Below are 12,255 nucleotides of genomic sequence, written 5' to 3' on the forward strand. Positions count from 1 at the left end.
TGACCAGATATATGCTTTACCCAATAAAATATTGGGTATCAGAACACTACTGATGTACCTCTCATGCAATGAGCCAGTTCCACTGGCAAGTCATCTTTACTCATTCTGGGGATGTAGGCAAGGCGGTCATTTGCTGCCCATTCCAAGAATTGTTGGATAGGCCACATTGTGGGATGGGAATCACACAGGCCAGGCAGGGACTCCCAAGCTCCTTTCACCAATTAAACATTAATGAAAACAGTTGTGTTTGTGATAATTTTACTGATACCAGATTTTTAAAAAAATAATATCGAATTATTGCATTTCAAATCACTGCCTGAGTTAAGATAGTCACTGCACAATGTTCTATATATTCCAATTTCCTCACTGCAATAAGTTATAAACAACTAGTCAACCTTACATATAATTGCGTAAAACAGAAGTTTCTAAGATTAAGTTGTTAATCAAAAAGCAAGAGGTGGGGAGGGGTGGTGAAGAGAGAAGAGGGGAGAATGTGGAATGACTTTTACATAATTACAATTTAAGAGTCATAGAGATATATAGCATGAAAACAGACCTTTCGGTCCAACTCATCCACTCCGATCAGATATCCGAACCTAATCTAGTCCTATTTGCCATCACTTGGCCCATATGCCTCCAAACCCTTCCTATTCATATACCCATCCAAATGCCTTTTAAATGTTGTAATTGTACCAGCCTCCACCATTTCCTTTGACAGCTCATTCCATACATGCACCACTCTCTGCGTGAAAATGTTGCCCCTTAGGTCTTTTTTATGTCATTCCACTCTTACCCTAAACCTATGCCTTCTAGTTCTGGACTCCCCCACCCCAGGGAAAAGACTTTGTCTATTTATCCTATCTATGTCCCTCTTGATTTTATAAACCTCTATAAAGGTCACCCCTCAGTCTTCGACGCTCCAGGGAAAACAGCCCCAGCCTATTCAATCTCTCCCCATTGCTCAAATCCTCCAAACCTGGCAATATCCTTTTAAATCCTTTCCTGAACCCTTTCAAAGTTTCACACCATCCTTCTAATAGGAAGGAAACCAGATCTGCATGCAATACTCCAAAGGTGGCCTAAACAACATCCTGTACAGTCCCAACATGACCTCCCAACTCCTATACTCAATGCTCTGCCCAGTAAAGGAAAACATACCATACACCACCTTCACTATCCTATCTACCTGTGACTCTACTTTCAAGGAGCTATGAACCTGCACTCCATGGTCTCTTTGTTTAGCAACACTCCCCAGGACCTTACCATTGTCAGATTTGCTTTCCCAAAACGCAGCACCTTGCATTTCTGATTAAACTCCATCTGCCACTCCTCAGCCCATTGGCCCATCTGGTCCAGATCCTGTTGTAATCCGAGGTGACCTTCTTTGCTGTCCATGACATCTCCAATTTTGGTGTCATCTGCAAATTTACTAACTATACCTCCTATGTTCATACCCAAATTATTTTATATAAGTGATGAAAAGAAGTGGACCCTAGCACCAATCCTTGTGGCACTCCACTGGCCACAGTATGAAAACACCCCCCCCACCAGCACCCTCTGGCTTCCACCTTCAAGCTAGTTCTGTATCTACAGTTGAAATCCACCTTAAAAAAGAGAAGAACTGCAGTAGCCAAAAATCAGAAACAAAAGCAGAAATTGCTGGAAAGGCTCAGCAGGACTGGCAGCATCTGTGGAGAGAAATCAGAGCTAACGTTTCGGGTCACTACACCCAAAACATTAACTCTGATTTCTCTCTACAGATATCTCTGGACCCGCTGAGCAATTTTCAGGCAATTTCAGTTTTTGTTTTTGAAATCTATCTTCTCTTATCCCCCCACCATCAGAATTGTCAGGACAAAGTGTGTTCTTGCTTCATAGGTAGCACAAAAGGAACTAAGAGCACATGCACAGAAATAAGGGGCTGAACAGCAGTCTTCAAGGGTAACCTATCAAAAGGGTAACCAGGAAGATTCAGACTTCAGTGGCAAGCAGGCGTTAAGTATAAATAATTCAGCCATTTTGACTAAAAGTCATGGATTAACATAAACACAAGATGGGACCATTATTCAAGAATTACAGTATATATAAAGTAGAAACAAGTTATATATTAAGCTACAATGTCCTACAACAACCTTCTGAATATGAGAAGATTGTACAGTAAATAGCCAATGGCTTATTGTGCAGGCCAATGTTCCTTTCAGAAAAGTGACACACTTAGCAACAGAAGAGAATGTGAAAGCCAATTGAAGGAAACTTTATGTTGCACCTCCTATTGTTACGGTCAGCAATTTCTTCCCCTCCATCTCTGCCAAAAGAACTGCACATTTTCATTTCTACTGCACAACAAAATGATTCTCTTTTTAAGGCAGCTGGCTCGGAACCAACCAGCACGAGACCTCAGTTCCTTTCTAACCTCCTCCTCCCTCCAGCTGTGTGCGCCAAACAGGAGGAAAAAATTGCCACTAAATTTAGAATTTAAAAAAGCAATTTGTAAAAAAAAAATTATTTAAAAAGCCAAACGGAAAGAACACAGGAGGGGAATTCAAGAAGTGGGGAAGGGGCTAGATGAAAAGAACAGAACAGAGGTTGAAGGTGGTTGAAGAATGCACAGTGTTTCTACTGAAACAGATTTGAACGGTACTCCTGGGATTAATAACTATCATGCTCTACTGCTGATTAATTATTTAGTCAGGCCAAACTGTAATTACAGCTGTTCCTCACAAGGTGCCACAAACACATCTCACAAGCTATACTCAGCTCCCCAATGCCCTAAATTTAAAGGCAAATACTTTCCCAACTCACTTATTGGGCTATATTTAGAAAGGCTACTTCTGAAGTAGTAAGTTCTGAAGTCAATTTCTTAAACTGGTGAGATGCCACTGGAGTGGCAAAACAGCAAAAAGAATGAAGGGTTCAGTAATTTGAAAATGAGAAAAGCCCTGGGTGTTTCATAGAAAAGAAACACAGAAAAGATGCTGAACTAAAAGGAGGAGACTATTTAGGATGGACGATCAGAAATTTAGATGAAGCAATGAAATTTGAGGGTCTTAAAAGAAAAGAGAAGAGGCAGATGTGTGTGGGAGGGGGGTGAAATACTGTAAGTGGGTAATGATGGGAAGACAGATTGTAGCATAATTCCAGTTCTACTCAGCCCTCAATTTTTATAGGTCTCAAAATGGTTGTCAAGGGAATCTCAACAAATCTTTGTATGTACAGGTGACACTAGTTTTAAAAAAACATGGAAAAAAAATCTTCCATCGATTGCAAAGCTGAAAAACAGTTCAGTGTCCAAACTCAGCTAAAATATTTATTCTGTTGTAAAGACATACCCAGAAAAAAAGATTCTGAAGAACTCAAATTCTTGGGAGCCTTTAAATTGTTAGTTCCCAGAATCTCAAACCACAAGAAACATGAACTTTCAACAATGTCATTTAAACTAGCCAAAAGGTTTACTAACTTATTGGCAAGGCCCTGGCACATTTAAGACAATGGAGGTTATTTCACAATGAAAGCATCAGCTTAAAAAAAAGGACAATATATTCTCAAACTTTGTGTATTAAATAAATACACTAACTAGGCCACGTTCAGCTCTTACTCTGTTGGTTCCACTTTTCAACAAACGCTCTTGCTCACCCTCCTCCTTTCCATCTATTTTCTAACTTTGGTATCTGAATGGTCTTCACCCCAGCAAAAAATGTCTAAGAATTTCTTTTGCCTGTTGCTTAAGTTAGGAGCACCGTACAAAAGCAAATTTTTGTTATTATTTTGTAACTGAAATTATCAAAAAGGTAAACTTGGGAAAATATAATTGACTAAATGTTTATTTTGACATAATTTCACTTTTTATATAAAAAAACTACTGAAACAGATTTTTGCTGAAAAGTTATACACAACTAAGTGGCCCTCAACCGTTGGAATTGACTAAGAATGTGGATTAAGGATTTGGGGGAAAAAAACATGTTAAAAAATGTGCGCAGCATTCCTGAGGGAAGGAACAGACAACTAACCTGCTACATAGAATACATGAGAGAAAAATTCACAGTGATTTGTTAATTTGCACAGTGGAACTGATTCAGTTATAAGAGCAGACACAGCATGAAACTTCGCCTCTTCAAGACTGATCATTATCTCTCATCATTGTTGACTGAGGCGGCTTAATTAACCTCCTTTGAAGTCAACCTTTCAAATACCTCCACATTCCACAGGCAGATAAAACAAAACTTACACAATCAGAAACATCTCTCAATATATTACTTAAAAATGATCACAGTATAGGAGTATTTGCTGGAAATTATCTTAAAAGAGACAAGGCGGCTCATTAGGGTATATCAGAATTTACAAGAACACAACATTCGAGATTTACAATGTTTCCACCAACACACAGTATGATCTAACTCCTTTCGATTTGTTCCTTCAGAATTATATAACAAGTTAAAATTTTATGTTTAAGGAGTACACATTTTGAAATGGAGATGTATTCTGCATCAGACACAAAGTACAGTGACAGAGAAAACTAAAATATGCTCAGTGTCTATGAAATGAAATCTGCTCATAGCGAGTATGGGCATACATATGTGCATTTGATTGTTACACTCTGCAGTACTTCAACTGAGCATAAACTCAGACATCCTAGTACTCCAGGTTACTACGGCAACATATTTTTTCTGTCTAGCAACTCGCAGGAACAGTCTGAACCTACTGAATAAGCACTTTTTGGAACAAGAACAAAATTACATTCAGTCTTAACCAGACACAAATAAATATATATTTTATGCAGATAAACAGACAGTTAAAAGATATAAATATACATTAATTCCCCAGCTACCTCACATTAAAGCAACACTGTAACACCCCTATCTGACAAGTAGCGCTACAACACATACCATCCAAGTACACTATCTAACTCCGCCAGGGAGATTACATACCAGAAATTCTATGAAATCTTATAACATAAAGAGAGAAAAAAAGAAACTTACCTCTTGAGAATTCTCAGGGCTTGATAATCACCATTAATTTGAAGGAGAATAGAGGGCAGGGACTTGTAAAAATTGAGTCGAATTCCTCTTTTTGAATTGAAATAAAAAGTTGATTCTCTTATATTCTCATGTTGTGAAGATTAAGGTAACTGGAGGAGTGAGTGAGCGAGCTGTAGGGAGTTGGTTTAGGATTCCCGAATACGGGAGACACTTGGAGGTGTGGAGGAGAGCGGCGGCTGGTCGCTGTCGTTGGGTGAGTGGGGGAGGCTGGGGAGGAGTGTGGTGGTGGTGGTGGTGGTGGTGGTGGTGGTGGTTGGGTTGGGGGGGGGGGGGGGGGTTGGGGCTTATTAGCGGAGTTGCTGCCGCTGCTAAGGAGCGAGTGACAGGGAGCAGGCGGCACGGAGCTTACTGCTGCTCCGGTAGCTCCAAGCGGACTGGAGGGGGATGGAGCTGCAGCTTGAGCTTCGCCACTGACTGGCTCCCAGTGAAGTGACTCAGTCGTTTCTTCTCCCCCCCAACTCCCTCCCTCTCTCCACCTTCTTCTCCTCCTCCCTGCCGGGCTAGCTCTCCTTTCTCTCGCCACCCAGTGGAAAAAAAAGCTTGTTGCGAACTGACGCACGCTCTGACAGACTCCAACCCACTGCTTCCTGTTCCCAGCAAAACCTCCCTCTCTCTCTCTCACTACCCAAGTCATTAATGTTGCATTTATTACTGTGCAACCACCACAGGATTTTTTTTCAGCTTATCCACAAACCAAGTCGTAACGTAAGAATGAATTGTAAAATAAAATTTAACCAAACGTGCTAATATTTATTTAAAGTTGTAAAGCAAAATTCAAATTTTTTTTATCTTTCTCTCCCCCTCACATACAAAACGTTATGAAAACAGACTGTTGGCAGTAAAGGTCAGATTAAAATCTCTGTAGTCTGTGTTTCTTTCTTTGTCCCCCTCCCAATCCTTTATTAAACGAATACAACCAAGAGGCTGTCAGAATTTGGCAAGTGTCCTGAAAAAACAACTCTTGTGTGTATCTCCTTTGACATCACCAGTACGTGGGGGAAAAGAGGTTTCTCTTTCCACATTTCCTCAATGTATGCACAAGTGATGCATTTTCACACCCTTAAACTCTGACGTCAGATTACAAACTGCTGAAGTAACAGAACTGATTCAGCATATGATATAACACCTTCCTGCGCTTTCCATGTACAGTCTGTAAGCATTCCACGGCCACTGGGAATTGTATTACCCTTTCAGCTCAGCCTGCTCGTTTTTCTTTCTTCAGTGGATCACTCCCAATGTTCACCGCAAGTGCCAAAACTTTCTACAGGGATTGATATACCCCATGGACCAAAAAACCGTAAGCTGTAAGAGGAGAAGTAGGCCGTTTCGCCCATCAAACTCCACCATTCAATTAGACCATTGCTGATTAGATTGCCCTCAACTCCACTTCTTTCCCTTTGCTACAGAACTCTTATTGGTCCAAAATCCCTCTCTCTATTTTGCCCTGAATAAACTTAACAATCCAACCTTGACAAACCTCTCAACTGGCTATACTAAATTGTCAGTGGTGTCCAGGGATGTGCAGGCTAGGTGGATTAACCATAGTAAATGCAGGGTTATGGAGATGGGTCAGAGTGAATTGCTCTTTGGAAGGTCAGTGCAGACTTGAAGGAGCTGAATGACCTCTTTCCACATTGTCAGGATTCTATGATTCTACATGGGCTTCATGGTGGCACAGTAGTTAGCACTGCTGCCTCACAGCACCAGGGACCTGGGTTCAATTCTTGCCTCAGGTGTGGAGTTTGTACATTCTCCCTGTGTCTGTGTGGGTTTCCTCTGGGTGCTCTGGTTTCGTCCCACAGTCCAACAATGTGCAGGTCAGTTGAGTTGGCCATGCTAAATTGCCTGTAATGTTAGGTGTAGGGGAATGGGTCTGGGTGGGTTGCGCTTCAGCAGGTGGGTGTGGACTTGTTGGGCCGAAGGGCCTGTTTCCACACTGTAAGTAATCGAGTCATTCCATTTGCCTTTCGTATTATGCACTGAACTTTGATGCTAGCTTTTTGTGATTCATGCAGAAGGACCCACAAAATAGGGCAGCACAGTGGTTAGCACTGCTGCCTCACCGCGCCAGAGACCAGGGTTCAATTCCCGCCTCAGGCAACTGTCTGTGTGGAGTTTGCATGTTCTCCCTGTGTCTGTGTGGGTTTGCTCCGGTTTCCTCTCTCAGTCAAAAGAGATGAATTGACTATTCTAAATTGCCCGTAGTGTTAGGTGAAGGGGTAAATGTAGGGGAATGGGTCTGGATGGGTTGCTCTTCGGAGGGTCGGTGTGGACTTGTTGGGCCAAAGGGCCTGTTTGCTTGGTCAACCACAATGGAAAATCTAAACCAATCTAAACAATTGGTAGAGAATGAAACTTATGCTGCTGGATGTTCTGACTTTCTGCACGCCTTGACCTCTTAAATGTTGGATAGACCATGCAAATGTTCAGCAGATCAATTTGTGATACTATTGCCTCTGAGTAAAACATTCTATGATCAAGCCATACTGCAGAGAATTGAGTCATTCACCTAGGCTGCCTTTTCTATGCTGTACTGAGGCAAGGTCTGTCTTTGAAAGGAGGGATTAAATTGTCTTCCCAGTGGGTGAAAGTAAATTGTCCCAAGGCATCGTTTGAAGTAGAGAAGAGAGTGTTCTGGCCAGTAGAGGAGTTGGCAAATTGGAGCAGATGGAGTATAATGTGGAGAAATGTGAGGTTATGGTAGGAGCTGTTAAGTGGAATTTGGGTGTCTTTGCACATGAAATACATAAAGTTAACACGCAGATACAGCAAGCACTTAGAAAGTCAAAAGGCTTTATTGCAAATGGGTTGATGTACGAGATTGCAACTTTACAAGGTTTTGATAAGAACACTCCTGGAGTGCTGTTATATAGTTTCAAACTCCAAAGGAATGCTTTCCTTGTCTATCAGAGGGTACAACAAAGGTTCATTGGATTGATTCCTGGGTTGGAAGATATTTGGTGAGGAGAGGTCGAAGTGAATAAAACATAATCCTGTTGAAACACATAAGATTCTGAGAATGCATACAGAGTAGAAGCTAAGATTTTGTTTTCTCTGGCTAATGACATCAATGAGATATTGGACTCAACCAGTTGGACCTGAGATGAGATGAGATTTCCTTATTTAGAGTGTTGAGAATTGTTGGAATTCTCAGGTCTACCTCCATAAATGCTCAGCATGTCTTGGGTCCAGTGACCCTTATTCAGAATTGGACCTGAAATGCTAACTCCGATTTCTCCTCACAGATGCCACCAGACCCACTGAGCATTCCCAGCAACTTCAGCTTTTGTTTCTGATTTACAGTATTCGTAGTTCTTTCCATTTTTATTTAGTATAATGCTCAGTATGTGTTATTCAAGGCTGAGATTGATAGATTTCAAATGGTGGAGGATTAAGGGCAATGGCCATCAGGTAGGGATATAGAGCTGAGGTCAAAAATTTTACTAATTGTGTTAAATTGCAGAGCATGGGCAAAATGTTTCATTGGAGCAAGGGCTCCAAGCACTTTGGGGCAAGGGGTCTTCTGGCACAGTGATAACTCACCTCTGAGTCAGGACACCTGGCTTCAAATCCCACCTACTTTACAGTGGGTCCTAACATCTCTGAAGAGATTGGTTAGAAAATGGCAGCATTTTGGGACATCCCATAGAAGGATCACAAGGCTGCATTTTAGTTTTTGAGAGTAATGCACATCTCCAAACTGGTTGAATCAGTTTTCTGTATATAGAGCGTAGGGTGCAAATATTTTCCAGATAAGTAATCTGGCGCATTATGCAATCATCTGCAATGAAAGATCTTTGATTTATGTCCATTGCAGCCTCTCTGTTTAAGCTTTCTCTATTAACCAGTGTCAGACTATTTGCATTATGCTGAACATGTAACAACAAAAGGGAATTGGACATGCATGGCAGCAGCTGTTGTTATTTTGAAATTAACTAATACAGAGATTGACATCAGTAACTGATGGTGATATGGGAGACTTATACACACTGGTTACTAAGGTCTATTGTGGTGCAATGGTAGTGCCCCTATCCCTGGACTAGGACCCCTGGGTTTAAGTCCCACCTGCTCCTGAGTTGTGTAATAGCATCCCTGAACAGGTTGATTAGACAATATCGACACGTCAGTCATCTCCCCACCCTGGAACCTGTACACTTGTGTCCAAAAAAATGAACTTCCATTTATGTAGCACCTGTCATGAACCTGAGGGAACCACAGAGTGAATTAGAGTCAATTAGGTACATTTAATGTGTAGTCATTGTAGCAGTGTAGGAAAAACAGCTGCTAACTTACACACAGCAAGGATTACAAATAGAAATAAAATAAGTGGTTAGATATTTCATTAGTGACATTGATTAATGGAACAGTGTTGTCCAGAACAGTTGAAGCGTTCCTCTGTTCTTCTTCATGTTCAGTTCTAGGAGAGGGGATTATGACAAGTTTCAGCTGCACTGATTAATGTCACTATTTGGCAATGGAGACTCATAGTCATGTACTTTCTATCAAGCATCACTGGATAGTGATCAGGAAGGGGAAAACCCATTTTAAACCAGCCTTCCTTGACATTGAGCCTAACACAGTTGCTATATTACTGGCCTGGCTGCAATGGGCTAACTCAAAATTAGACAGCAACAAGCCAAGGAAATTCTTGCTTTATTGGTTCATTTGCACAGTCCACAAATTCACAAGTAAAGCCACTGTTGGTATCCCAGCTGGACTTTATTTTTTCCATTTCTTGCTTATTCAAATTTAGACTGAGTGTTTCTTCCCTTTCCAGTCAGCTGTTACTTTAGAAACTGAAGAGAAATTTTTAATAAAAATACAGGGTGTGGTACCTAGAGAAGAAAGTTTAAAAATTTCTGGTGTTAGAGGTGTTTCCCTGTTAGGAAGTTACAGCCTGTTAAGAAAACAGAAAATCTTGAATAAATTAGGACAATATGAAAGCAGTGGCACTGGATGTTTCATTAGTACATATTAATCATTTACTGTTCACTCTGCCTCGAGCGAGGCAATTCTGTTTGAGTTAGAAATTTGTGGATTCGAATGGATGCCAAAATTCTTAGCAATAAAAATATTGCAGTATCTTTCATCAAATAATTCTGTGTATTGTGTTGACAAGATAAAAAGAAAATGAATTATTATAGGGCTTTTGAAACCTTCAGGTCATATCAAAGCCAATGATTTTTAAAGAGTGATTGGACCGTGTGTGCCAAAAAAAGAGAATAGGGTAGAAAACCCAACCAAAAAGATAGATTTTGGAAAATTTTGGTTATTTCCTAATGTAAAAGATTGTAAGACTAAAGGACATGATCTTAGAGTAAGGGGCTGCCCAGTTAGGACAGGATTGGGGAAGACTTTCTTCTCTCAGGGGATAGTGAATCTTGCCACAGAGTTCTTCAGAGGCTGGGACAGATTTCTAATCAGTAAGGGAACATATGTTTTTGAAGGAAAGGCAGGGGACCAGTAAAGTTTGAGGATTTTTAGATCAGCCGCGAGGTTTCTCCTCATCTCAATTCTAAAGGATCATCCCTTCACCCTGTGGCTGTGTCCTTGAGTCCTAATCTCTCCTACTAGTGGAAACATCTTCTAAAGTCCACTCCACTCAGGCCTCTCAGTATTCTATATGTTTTCTTCAGTTCCCCCCTTCATCTTTCTAAAGTCCACTGAGTACAGTTGCAGAGTCCTTCACCACTCCTCACACGATAAGCCTTTCATTCCTAGGATCATTCCTGTAAAGCTTCTTTGGACCCCCTCCAATGACAGCATGTACTTCTTTAGATATGGGGCTCAGAGCTACTCACAATATTCCAAATGAGGCCTGACCACAGCTTAGTACAGCCTCAGCAGTATATCCTGCTCTTGTATTCTAGCCCTCTTAGGATTAACAATAACATTGTATTTGCCTTCCTAAAATATATTGAACTTGCATGTTAACCTTAAGAGAATCCTGAACTAGGATTTCCAAGTCCGTTTGTGCATCAGATTTTTAAAGCCTTTTCCCATTTAAAAATAATCTATGCCTCTATTCTTCATACCAAAGTGCATAACCTCATACATTCCCACATTATATCTGCTACTTCTTTACCCACTCTCCTAGCCTGTCCAAGTCCTTCTGCAGCCTCCCCACCTCTTTCATATTATCTGTCCCTCTGCCTACCTTTGTGTCATCTGCAAACTTAGCAACAATAGTTGCAAGATGGTGGCAGAGCAGGATGCTCCAGCCAGAACTCCTCTGCTTCGCCAGTTCCTTTTCCTTTTTCTTTCTTCTCTTTTCTGCAGTTTTTATTCAAACCCCCCCCCCCCCCCCAGCCCTCTAATTTTTAACTTATTAAAGTTGCAGAGTTTTTGGAGAAAGCATGGAAGTGAGTCCGAGTCCAGCCCGATTCAGGAAATGAGTCAGAGACCAGACTGCATAGGAGATGAGTCCCTGAAGTCACTTTTCAGCCTTGTTTGCCTCATCCTCTCCTTAATATGTTTCATCTTCCTTGGGATGAATTTCTTCAGTGCTTTCCGAATTGTCCCCAGATACTCCTGCCATTGCTGCTTTATCATCTCCCCTATTAGGCTCCCTTTCCAATCAACATTAGCCAGCTCCTGCCACATATTTATGTAGTTACCTTCAATTATTTGTAATGGCATTATATTTGATTCCAGCTTTCTCTCTCTCAAAGTGAATTCTACCATATTATGGTTACCACCCCCTCCTTAAGCTCCCTAATCAAGTCTACCTCATTATACATCACCAAATCCAGAATTGCCTGTTCCCTAGTGGGCTCTACCACAAACTGCTCCAAAACAAATTTCATAGACATTCCACAAATTCCTTTTCTTGAGATCTGATACCAAACTAATTTTCCTAGTCCACCTGCATTTTGAAGACCCCCTCCTCCGATTATTATAATAGTGTCTTTCTTATATGCCTTATCTATTTCCTGAATCATTTTATTCCCACATACTCATTTCTATTAGGAGGCCTATGCATAACTTCCATCAGGGTCTTTTTTTCTTTGTGGTTCCTCATCTCTGCCCACACAAATTCTACATGTCTGAATCTATATCATTTCTTACTATCTATTTAACTTCATTTCTTATTAATAATGTTACCCCTCACACCACCCATCTGCTTGCCCTTTCAATGAGACATGTTGGATATTTAGTTCCCAGCCCTGATCCCCTTGCATTCATTTCTCTGTGCTGTCCACAACATCGTACCCACCAA

The 12,255-nt window shown here is 40.9% G+C and overlaps 1 protein-coding gene across 1 annotated transcript in view; it reads right to left on the reverse strand.

Moving 5' to 3' along the window:
- Positions 1-5,474, reverse strand: part of csrnp1b (cysteine-serine-rich nuclear protein 1b) — a 32,314-nt gene extending 26,840 nt beyond the window's left edge. Inside the window, exon 1 of the mRNA XM_060823758.1 lies at positions 4,977-5,474. The gene's annotated coding sequence lies outside the window, so the exon portion shown is untranslated. The remainder of the gene's footprint in view (positions 1-4,976) is intronic.
- Positions 5,475-12,255: the final 6,781 nt, after the last annotated feature.

Source organism: Hemiscyllium ocellatum, chromosome 4 (genome assembly GCF_020745735.1).
Source record: "Hemiscyllium ocellatum isolate sHemOce1 chromosome 4, sHemOce1.pat.X.cur, whole genome shotgun sequence".
NCBI classification, from domain to species: Eukaryota; Metazoa; Chordata; class Chondrichthyes; order Orectolobiformes; family Hemiscylliidae; genus Hemiscyllium; species Hemiscyllium ocellatum.